This window comes from Pteropus vampyrus, unplaced genomic scaffold (assembly GCF_000151845.1).
Source record: "Pteropus vampyrus isolate Shadow unplaced genomic scaffold, Pvam_2.0 Scaffold96, whole genome shotgun sequence".
Lineage (NCBI taxonomy): Eukaryota > Metazoa > Chordata > Mammalia > Chiroptera > Pteropodidae > Pteropus > Pteropus vampyrus.
The window spans coordinates 4,607,601-4,619,178 of record NW_011888877.1 but is presented as its reverse complement, the minus strand read 5'-3'; the positions used below and the strand labels follow the sequence as shown (position 1 = coordinate 4,619,178).

The window sequence follows — 11,578 nt, the reverse complement described above, 5'->3', positions numbered from 1 at the left end:
ACATAAGTTTATTAACTCATGCATGGCCCAGGCACCTGTGATGAGTGACTCAATGGAGAGGTCAGAATTTGGGGTCTAGATACCTAGTTTAGTCGGGAAAGACAGGGAGAGAGGGGACTTTTGGAAAAGCAAATGACTTTTGGGAAAGATAAATGGGCCCTAGGAGACTAAGTGAGAGACGTGAGAGTTTGTGACAAAGTCTGCGGGGTGTGCCGCTGACTTCTCAAAGGAGAGGTCAGAGTTGATCCCGGTGATGGCTTCATGACAACTGAGTCCTTCTGAGATGCTTTTAGGCAGGTGCAGGATTTCAGCAACTCAGATGCCTTTAGCTCAAAGTAATTTTTACGTCAAAGTGACATCTTTTGGTGTGTCACATCCGGATCCCCTTTGGCGCATCTTGGTTAATAACATACCAACCTGCCAGCCCGTTTTTTTTTTTTTTAGGATGTTGAGGGCTGGAATTTACTGTCTGGAGTTGGGCAACATTTTGAACAAGGACATCCTGAATCAAGGCTGGCGTGACTCATGCCTTGCTGTGTAGGCCTCTGTTATATAGGTAGGTCTCTTTCTGCCCCTTCTTACTTAATCTGTCCTGAAATTTTTCTCTGCATCATGTCCTCTGGACTTACATGTTCATTTCTATTTCCTCTGGCCCTTCCCCAGTTTCCACCGCTTTTGTGTGTAGATGTCCCCCACATTTGGCCAGATTCGCCCCATACAAAGGCATATCAAAGGTGTGTCTTTGATAGATGTGCTTTATATTTTCAAACATTTGTGTTAGTGAGAAAGAGACCTACGTAAGAAACCAAAGTGAGCGTATTTTTAAAGTTAAATAACTATGGATAAGGAATCTCTTAACCCATTTTCGTAATTCTCTGGAAGAAACGAATCAGGTAGAACTTGAATAATGGGTGTGTGATCTTACTTTTTAGTTGTCTGTATGAGTTTTAAAGTACACGTGGTGGTATAGTTACTCCGTTCAAAGACTGCAAATTGATGGAAGCACTGAGAAATGGTATAGATCATTGTAACGTTGGACAGGGATTTCTATCTCAATAAAAAGCGAGGCCGCAGTAAAGAGCGTCGAGAGGAAGTCCTCCGCTTCCGGTGGCCAGCGCAGCCTCCCTGTTGTAACGTGGTCAGGCTGTCAGTGACCAGATCGTATTCACTCACGTGCACTGTGCTTCTACAAATAAACGTGCAAATTAGAAATTAGAAAGCTATTCATACTTTTTATTTTTACTAGTAATGATTATTTTTTAAAAATAAAACATTCTGAATTTTCCAAGCCTGCACCCCTCAGCACCTGCACCTAAAACTTCATGCGCTGAAAATCGCGCTGTGTCCTTGGCGTGCTCTGGTCGAGAGCTGGCTTTCCAGTGGGCTCGTCGGGTCTGAGCTGCTTCTTCCGCGGCTCTGCTCTCACATCTCAGTGGAGACCACGTATGGAGCTGGAGTTGTCCTTCCCGCTTCTTCTTTTTTCTTTTATAACTTAATTTCCACTTCAGACAGGGTGTTTCTTTTTTCGTTTATACATACATATCTCTCCTGATCTCTTTTTTGATCTTCAGCCTCTCCTAGTTCCTCTTTCCTCTTTCTCTTTGTAAACCAAAAAAAAAAAAAGGATCTTTTTTGATTATAGTTGAAAAACATATGGTCAGCACTTGGAACACTCACCTATCAAAGAATTTCAAAAGCATAAATTCTGAAGTAAAGCAAGGCTTAAGTACAGTGTTCGTAGGAATGTTTGAACGGTCTTTCTCTCCCGTTAGGCATGCTTTTTCTAAACGTTTAAACTGACCATTTTCTATGTAATAGTAGTGTGTTGTCAGTTGGCAACAAAAAAAATAGGTATTGAAACCAGGAGTGTTTTATTAAAATGAAACGAAACAGATAATAGAGTTAACAGAAGCCAGACATGAATATATGTTTCCAAAGTTTGCTAATAAATTATCTCATTTGTTCATTTTTTATTTTTATTTTTGTTTTACAAAAACAGCCCAAACTGTGTTTTGCTTCAAGCACCAGGCTTCAAGAGGAGTACATGTTTTTTATATAATGTCTATTAGTGTTTTGTTTTTGCTTAATATCCAATATTGATAGAATGAATATTACAAAGTAAATTTTTTTCTGCATTGAAACACATGTAATAGTATTTCATTTACATATGGGTCATATAGAATTTTGTGAACTACTTTAGAAAAGCAACTTCTATTTATAACACTGAATTTTAGAGAAAACTCATTCTGAATTGGGAGCATTCTGAGACAGACGATTTGTAAGCCAAAAAAAGACTTTTACTCTGTACCATATTGAAATGTGACCCAGAAGCATCTATTTCATTTATCATCCAATAAAAGAAGAAAAGCTTTTTACTAATTAGACAAGAAAACCCTTAGTTTTGCTTTCAAATCAACCCATTGTCTTTTAGTTAGTTAGTGATGGTTGGTGATGAAAACGCCTGAGAAACTTCTAGAGAATCTTTTTAAATTTTACTGCAGAGATTTTTTTTTAAGACCAATTAAAAAATATTATTTATAAGTCTGCTGAAAACTTCAGGATTTTCCATGGTTAAGAGTAATACCAATCATGAAACATGACTGAAATATTTTGGAGGGGTTGAAAAACTGCCATTCATATTTACTTTTAAATGATCTTTTTACAGGTATTAGTTTCTAAGGAAAACTATCTGAAAGACATATTTTCTAGTCAAGAAGTACAAGTAAAGGATTCACTTTCCAAGAGAATTTTAATTTTATAACCTCCTGTATTAATGTTTTGGTGTGAAAATGTGTGTCCAAAGTAACCTGAGATATATTTCATTTGTTGGGTGTTAATTGTTCTTTATGACCATTCATTTTATAAATGATCCTTTGCTTGTCGAATAATCAAAACCACATAGATGTGACTTTCCCACTTTAAACTTTGGGATGAAAGCCAACACATTCAAAGCCAGGGAGTTTATAGTGGGATCTTAAGATATTTGCTGCCATAGCTGTAATTCAGAAATAATCATGCACTATTTCAAGAATAGTATGCCATATTTAAATACATTAAAATTTGCTAGTTACTTTTTTTTCCTATATGAGAAATTAAGTCTATTTAATGGATATAATTCAACACTAGCTATTTTAATTTCCTTGCTTCTTGATCAAGATCTTGCCCTTTTAAGCATCATATGAAGCCATTGGTACCTAGTCTTACGGAGTAAAATAAGGTGTTTTACATGATGTGGAAAATATTATTCTGAATCCGATGAAAGATTTCTGTGCCAGTCAACACATTATTATTTTTACAAAGTTACCATCTATGGCTTAAAACATGACTACTTTTTATTTTCATTTTACTTAGTATAATTATTAGTATCGTCAATATATTTTACTCAAGTCATTTTCAGTAAGTAAGTACAGCGAGTGGATTCACCTGCCCGTTACACGTACGGCCTGTGGAATGGCATCAGCCAACTTCCTTGCAGAGATGTGAAGGTTGGTTATTCTGATGCCGTGCTGGCATATTATTTCATCAGCGTAAAAGTATTAAAAACTTGTCACAAATATAATGGAAAAATGCATTTGGGGAGCAAAGGGGGCGGGTTTATCAGATATAAGTGACTACTTGTCTGTTTCAAACAGGGCCTGTGGTAGAGTACGTGCCCGGAAGCAGTGCAGTGAGCGCCGTGCCCTGGAGAACCGCAGTGGGGGTTTGTGCAGGCTGAGGCAAGCGTTTGATGATAAGCCATCTGCAAGATGTTGACAGAATGGCTCTGTTTGCCGTTGCCTTCTGAGTAGACTTTCAGAGCCGTTCTTTGGTTCTCTCTAAATATTTGATTCTATCTTTTTGATTGATAAATTTTCAAAACAGACTTCCTAGATTCACGCTTTTCTGCTGCATGAAAAGCAGTTCTTTGGTAAATCAAGAAAGAGGCATTGAGAGGTCCTGGTTTCTCTCTCACCTTTTGCATATACTTAGTTTTTCTTCTCCCCCCTATAGTTTTTATGGCCAACTTGAAAACTGTGGTTGGTAATTAGTAAGTTATTGAATATATTTTAAAGTCATTATAGCTCTCAGAATTTTTCAGATGTTTATTTTGAAGTTCGTAGTGGAAAAATTTGTATTATATATTCTCTGTGTTTCCTTATGTAGTATTAATAATTAGATAACAGTGTTATTGGGAAACAAGGTAGTAAAAGTAACACAAACCAGATCATTGGAATTTGGGGAGAATAATTAAAATGCGTTCAGTGGGTGTTTAATTTTTTTCCTCAGGCAATAAGTCAATTTTTACTTGGTCAAGTTCAGAGACCTATTATAGAGAATGTTATATGTTTACAGTCTTTCCAGAAAGCCATATGGAAATACCTATCAAAATTAAAAAATATATATAGGCTTTGATCCCACAGTCTCACTCCTGATAATCTATCCCATAAAGTAGAAGCACTGTAAGGTTAGGTATATGCAGGTACGTTTATCGCATCATTGTGTGTAGCATCAAAACATTGGAAACGAAGCAAATGACCTTCAGTAATGGGACGACCAGGTAAACTGCAGTACAATCGTACTCTGGGATATTAAGTGGCTATTAAAAGTGACTTAGGCCAATTGAGTAAGCCCTACAATGTAGTTTAGGGAAAGGAAGGTTTGGAGAAGTATATGTAATATAATTCTGTATTTAAAAAACACACAGTGTTTCTCTGAGTTTCTATTATTATATGTAGCAACCAAACTGTAAACATTAGTCATGAGGTTTGGGAGTGGCAAGAAGGTTAAGGGGAAAAAATGAAGTGATGAGACAGGCACAGAGCCAGTTGTTTATATAAAAGTATATATGTATATATGTATGTATACATGTGTCTCTATATGAATGTTTTGAATATATGCATAAAGATATCTGTATAAAAATGTTCGACAGATCAGTGTTGGTTACCTTAGGTATTAGAATTATAGTAATGTTTTTATGTTTTTTTCCTAATTTTTCTCCCTTTGAATTTTTTTTTTTAAGAACCCCATGTCTACATAATGTGAATAAAAATAAAACTTTATGCAGTGGGGAACAAAATTTTGTGTGTTTAGCATTCATATATAAATCTCACCTTTAATGAAATGTGCTACCTACAAATATATTTCTTCATATACAAATGAAAATATTTGTGGCTTTTGGATTAGTAATTTGTATTAATATCATAAAGCTATTTCTTCTGTGTTAAATCTGTTAAACACTTATTAGTGTTAAAATTTTTTAAGTAAAACATTTCAAAATTATAGATATTTTGTTTAAAAACACATGAACATCCAGCTGAAAAAGAGAAAGACTGGTAGTTTTAACCACATAAAATGAAAAATTATCAATGGTCACCATGAGTAAAAAAAAAAGAGAGAGAGACAGCAGCAACCATTAAGGCATACTATTTTGTTTGTAATGATCAAGAAAAAATTCAGTAGCGAATGAGTAAAAAATCATAAACAAGAAAAGCCAATGATAAATATAAATTATTTGTAAACATGAAAATGTTTAACCAAAGTGGTAATGTAAATTAAAATAGCAATTCCACATTGCTGATAATAATATAGTAAGGCCTTTCTGGACAATAGTTCAGTACATTTCTCAATTTGCAAATGTAATATGTTATATGTTTACTTCAATGAACATGTATTACTTTTATAATTAGAAAGAAATGACTTTGTTTATTTGGTACATTAAGACAAAACCAAACAGAAAACCACACAGAAAATACACATAAAAGTGAAAGCAGCGAAGGGTCAAAATAGTGAACATTTATTAAGCACCAATTGTGTGCCAATTCTTTGCATACATTATTTCAATTAAACATTTCTTTATTTGCTAATTGAGCAAATGTATATTAAACACTACTGTGTTACGGTCATAAAAAAAAAAATAGACCTTTTTACTGAAAAGGAGATAGGCTCCTAAATAGGTCCTTTGAGATCACATAGCAAGAAAGCCAAAAATTTGAATTCAGTTACAGTTGCCATGATCTTCTCAATTTACCACTGACACGAAGCTTGAATTTTTGATCTACCATTGGCAACATTGTTGGTAGGATTAACAGAATATGCATCCTATTTCCAGGCTGACCCCAGAATTTTGGAGTTTACCAATTGTCTCTCCTTTTCCTCATCCTGGCCCATCAGAATCTGGATTTTGGCAAACTGCATGTGTACTGCATTGCTTGGCCGAGACCCACCTAGGTGTGTGTGTTTCACTCTAAGCCCAGACTTGCAGATTCCTAGCTTGGTCAGGTGGTCATTTTGTGGGGACAGTTTGTATCCTAGTCTTTAGATGTCCCACCGTTGGCTTTTAGTCAATTCCCATTGTCCAGATACTTTCTGTTAGTATAATTTTCCCATTTCCTGGCAGTAGCCTATGCTTTTCTAAACCATTCAAGTGGTCATCAGGCTAACGGTTCCTTTTACATTACTTAACTTCACATCTTGCCAACTGAGCTTTTACTCCAGCTCAGGAGTGCATCCCTACCCCCACCCCACCATGTGCCCTGCATATTAATGGGCAGAGCTGAACACTGAAGACAAGAACCCTTCATTATGTGCAGAATGTTTTCAATCGCATCTGTTGGCATGCTCACAGATATCAAATTGAGGTTGCCTTTTGGAAAGCTCACACCGTAACATTTCAGAAATCCTCCTCGGCAGTCAGCAGAATCTCACTGAAATGCTGGACCCAAACCAGAGAGAAAACTCTTCCGATCTTACAAAAGGCTCTTGGTTCTTCGACTTAAATTTAGCAAACGGGAAAAGGAAAAGATTTTGAATGTGGAAAGGAAGGAGGTAAAACCGATGGGTCAGTGCGACCTGATAGAACAATGGAGATGCCCGGGTTAAACGATTTTAATCCAGTTTTAAAAACGAAGATGTAGGAGAGGGTAGTAAGAGGTGACGCCAAACCCGGTGTTGAAGGTAGAGACTGGATACAGAGCTTGTCCCTTCTGCTTCCTCAGCGTAAGTGGTGGGTCCTTACTTGTGTTTTTGCTCCTGTCACGCCTCGCACCCAGCTTCTCAGCGCTGGGTTCATAATAAACTGTCAGGATGGTCATTTCTACTGGCTGAGGAATTTTTATTCTTACAAACTGTGAGTTCATTTGGCCTCTGACTGAATTTCACAGGGTTCTTCCCACACCCCCTTCCCTTTCCTCTCTTTCCCCAGGGTGTCTGTGCTTTTCCTCCTGTGTCTAGTTTTCTCTTTTTCAGCTGCTTCTTGCTTGTCCTCAGCCCTAGAATCTGCATCTGGCGTCTGTAACTTCCTGCTGTGAAACACTGAAAATAACATATTCGTTTACCGATTCATCATTCAGACAGCATTTGTTGGGTACCTACTACGTACATATACCAGGTAACGAGAAAGGGCGGGAGGGGACATCGGTAAAAAGCGAGTTCCTTGCCCTTGAGGAGTTTAAATGAAGAGTTCGCACTGACTTGGACCACAGAATTAGAACGGGGTGAGAGGGAAGGGCTGGGAACACAGGGCAGGGGACTAGCTGTGTTCAAGCCAGCGGGGGAGCAGCTGGGAGTGGGAAAGGGCCGAGTGGCCGGCCCCAGGGCGTCCGTGAGCCTGGAGCTGCTAACAGTGACCTCTTTACCCTGTCGGTAGGATTTGCCGTGTCTGTGAAGGACTCTCTTTGCTGTCCAGGCACACACCGCTTTCCTGCTTCCTCCTTCCTGTTGTCAACCCTGCTCTTCCGTTACTGGGGAACATCACCGCAGTAGTCTTCTCTCTCTTTCCTGCCCCTTAAGATGTGGGTTAAAAAGCCCCCCACCTTTGGAGCCTTCTTGATCAGCCTCACCCTGGGATGGGGGAAGGAGGTCTTTCTTGACTGATGAGTTCCAAGGTCCCGATTTCACCTGATGTTTCCTGTCTTTGTTTTCATATGTTAAAAACATTCATACAGATCGATATAGCCTAGTATACACAAGTCTGAGTTAAAAAACAAGATGAATTTGGAAGGTAAATACCTATCTTTTATAGGAAAACATCTGATTCATTTTAGCCACTTGGCAGATAACAAATGATTTTGTCGTGTTGTGGTTTGCAACTGTAAGGCTAGATAAATGATCTAAGTTAAAACGCTCACGTCCTGAACAGTGTAGATTAACTGAGGTGGTGGTCATGTTCCATGACACTTTTTTTTTTTTTTTTTTGCTTTAAAAAAATCCTGCAAGTTTTCTTGAATTATAGAGGCTCTCTGGTATGTTTTAGTATTTATTGTTGTCAGGAGATGGGGGATATACAGATTATTAAATTATAAGGAAATGTTACATTTGAAATTAAAGTTAAGATTCTCGCAAATTATTAGCAAGATGAATCAATTTATAAAACTTACCTTTCAGGAACAGGTCATTCGTGCAAAATGAGGCAGGCCTGTACTTGGTATAGGTTTAATGGGATCCTGTGAATCACAAACCACATTTTACCTAGATTGTTTTCTCTCGTCTCCCTTCTTGCCTGCCTTTAAAAAAAATTAAATAATTCAGTATTCAAGTAAACATTTCTTGAACACTGATTATGTGCCCAACATAGTAGCAAGGAGCGGGTAGGTGCTGGAGAGACAGGGATAAGTAAGATTGTGTCTCGCCCTCAAGGAGCTCACATCTAGCCAGGCAGTGAGTCCTGGAAACCATCCTCAAAGCTCGTGTGCTGTGCGAAGGACACAATGTCTGTCCGTTGTAGCAGGGGCCGAGAACTCTGCTGTGGGAGGGTGGTGAGTGGGCAGGTAGGGAAAGTATGAAGATGTGTGATGTTGAAGCTACACCGAAGGTAATTAAGCGGTCCTCACCCCGAAAACAGCCTCCAGAAAGAGATCTTTTAGAGATCCATCCCTTATGGCAATTAAATGAAAGCCTTTTGTCCAGTTAGTCCTCAGGATAATTGAGTCATCATGTGGCTAAAAACACTAGAATAACATGTTTTATGAGTTACTGGGTGGTATATACTTAGGAAAAGAGAAAGTCATTGAAACCTGGTTAAATCTCGATTTTTCAAATTGAATTCAGCCGTTAGAATCAGAAGGAACCCAGTCCAGCCTCCTTGTGAGCTGAGGCTGGAGGGGGTCTTGGTTTGTCTGGTCATCCAGGGGTCAGGACTGAGTCGGCATCTGGATTCTGGTTGGTGCACATTCCACAGTGCCCAGCAGCCCCGGGCAGCCTGGAGGAGCCCAGAGATCTGCTTAGGGGTATCTTGGAGCCCTAATCACAAGGCCCTGAGGTGCTATGGGTTTTGCTGTGGGATTAAGTCTTGGGTGAGTTATTTAACTTGTCTGAATTCAATTTTCTCTTCTTTAAAATGGAGATAAAAATTCGTATCTAATGGAATTGTTCTGCGGATTTTATGAGATAATATATGTAAAATGCCTAGGATTGCTCTAGGTTTAGGATAGCGGCTTAGAGTTAATTTAAAAAGAGAGAATCCTCATTCTCATTCCTATGGGATCTTTTGCTACATAGCACCTATATAATCCCAATGGGTTGATAAGATAGTTGATTTGGTAAAAATCTAGTCAAAGAAACTTCTCATTTATTTAAGTGTTTTTTTGTTTTGTTATTTTTACATATAGGTATGGAATTTCTTCAAGAATTGTAGTTCTTGAATTTGAATTTGAGTTCATTTTCATTGTCTCACTGCATTTTGGCCTTTTGGTAGTTTAAACCTATTATCTTCTTTGTTTTTATTTTTAATATATGTGCATCAGTTTAACACGTATTTTATTTTTAAGTTCTCAAAGATTCCTGTATATAAAACATTATTAAGCCATGGTGATTCCTTCACCAGTGCATGTAGTTCAAGTGTTGAAACACGGTATTATATCGCAAAGTGTTGCGTTGTTTCCAGGAATGAATCTCTTCTATTACAGGTTCTGTGGCATTCAACACTTTGAGTAATTTTTTTTATAACTGTTATATTCTCTAATTGGCAATATTTTTCTAAAACGATTTATATTGTGGTGTGACATTTTGCTGCCACATACTCACAGTAAGAGCAAAGCCTAGTAAGTCTAATTCTGAAAAGATCAACAAAAGAAGTTTTTAGAAAACAATTTTCCTCCGGGGTGAGTGAAGTATTTTTGCATTTTATTCATAGCTGATTGCTTAGGAAAAATTACACGTTTCTTTTCCTGTCTGTACTTCTGGCGCCACATATTTCTGTAGTAGTGACCTCAGTTAGGGTTTGTAGCCCCCCAAAATAGGTAGATCCCATTTGTAAGTCCAGTTGAAAATGATTTCACAATAGTGCTCTCCCATATCCATCAAAAAAAAAAAAAAAGATACTGTCTCTGAAATTTAGCATGATTGCATCCATTTTAAAAGTCACAGTATTAATAACAATATTCCCACCTACTCTCTCATCTCATATGTCTGGGCTCTAAGCTCTTCAGGTGGACAGACCAGCTGTATATTCTCTGCTTTTCAGAGTCACGTGACAGAGAACGCATTTCCAAAATTCAGGCTGTGTCCTCAGGCACTTGGGTTTTTGTTTGTTTTGTTTTGGTGGGCATATTTTTTTTTAGAAGACATTTATATAACAACAAAGAGCAAGATGATTACGTTCTAGAGATCTACTACACAGCCCTGTGCCTGGAGTTAACAAGGCTTTGCTGTGCACTTAGACATTTTGTCAAGAGAGCAGATCTCATGTTGAGAGTCCTTTCCACAATAAGCATAGAGACACAAGGTTTACCACTATAGAATATGAATAGTTTTAGGTTGTTGTTGTTGTTTTTGTTGGTAAGAATGGTCTTTCTTTCAGTGAAACAGGTCTTTTGCTTTGGAGTAACAGGATTAAAGGCATCCTTTTGAAGATGCTTCAAAGTAAAGAGAAAAATTTGACATTGCTCTTGGAGGAATGGTTTATAGATCCACAAAAGGAAAAAATAACATTTAAGAAGGTTTTTGAAAAAGCGAATATGAGTCCCTTGAAATTTGGAGGTGTCGACGGAAGACTAGTGCTGTGCTCCTAAACATCAGCCGTCGCCCCGAGTGATTTGGGGTTATTCCCGTGTTCTCCCTGTCGCAGAGGGCAGGAGGCCTGCATCGTCGGCGACGCTGGCTCCCCCAGCAGGCTGCGATGGGGTTATGAGAGTTTTATCCCAGTTGGAGGGGAGCTCTGAGAAGTAACAAAACAGATGTTTGATGTGTCCATTATTACTATTAGGTTTGGGGACAGATATAAAGTAAAATGAAACATAGCCCTGGACCCAAGGTGTTCATGAATCACTGAACACTATTCGTGGTACTGTTGGGAACCAAAAGAAGCTTAATCTCAAGCTCAGGGAGATCAAAACCTAATTGGCAAATCGTTAGGACTCTGTTTTTTAAATTGATTTTGCAAGTGACAGAAAAGAACTCAAGCTTGCTCAGTCAAGGAGGGAATTTACTGACCTGTGTACACAAAATTCCAGGTGTCGTTCTACCTAGAGGTTTACATAGTTTACCTGTACCTGGTTCTTTCTTCTTATCTCAACTCCATTTTCTTTGTGTTTGCTTTATCTTTGCCCTTGTGGTAGCAAGATGGCCTCAACAACCCCAGCTCTACGTTTTCATCATTGAGTCA

General features: G+C 38.1%; 1 protein-coding gene across 1 annotated transcript in view; it reads left to right on the top strand.

Moving 5' to 3' along the window:
• Positions 1-448: 448 nt before the first annotated feature.
• PIP4K2A (phosphatidylinositol-5-phosphate 4-kinase type 2 alpha) overlaps positions 449-11,578 on the top strand; it is a 144,296-nt gene continuing 133,166 nt past the window's right edge. The window contains exon 1 of the mRNA XM_023533140.1: positions 449-556. The gene's annotated coding sequence lies outside the window, so the exon portion shown is untranslated. The remainder of the gene's footprint in view (positions 557-11,578) is intronic.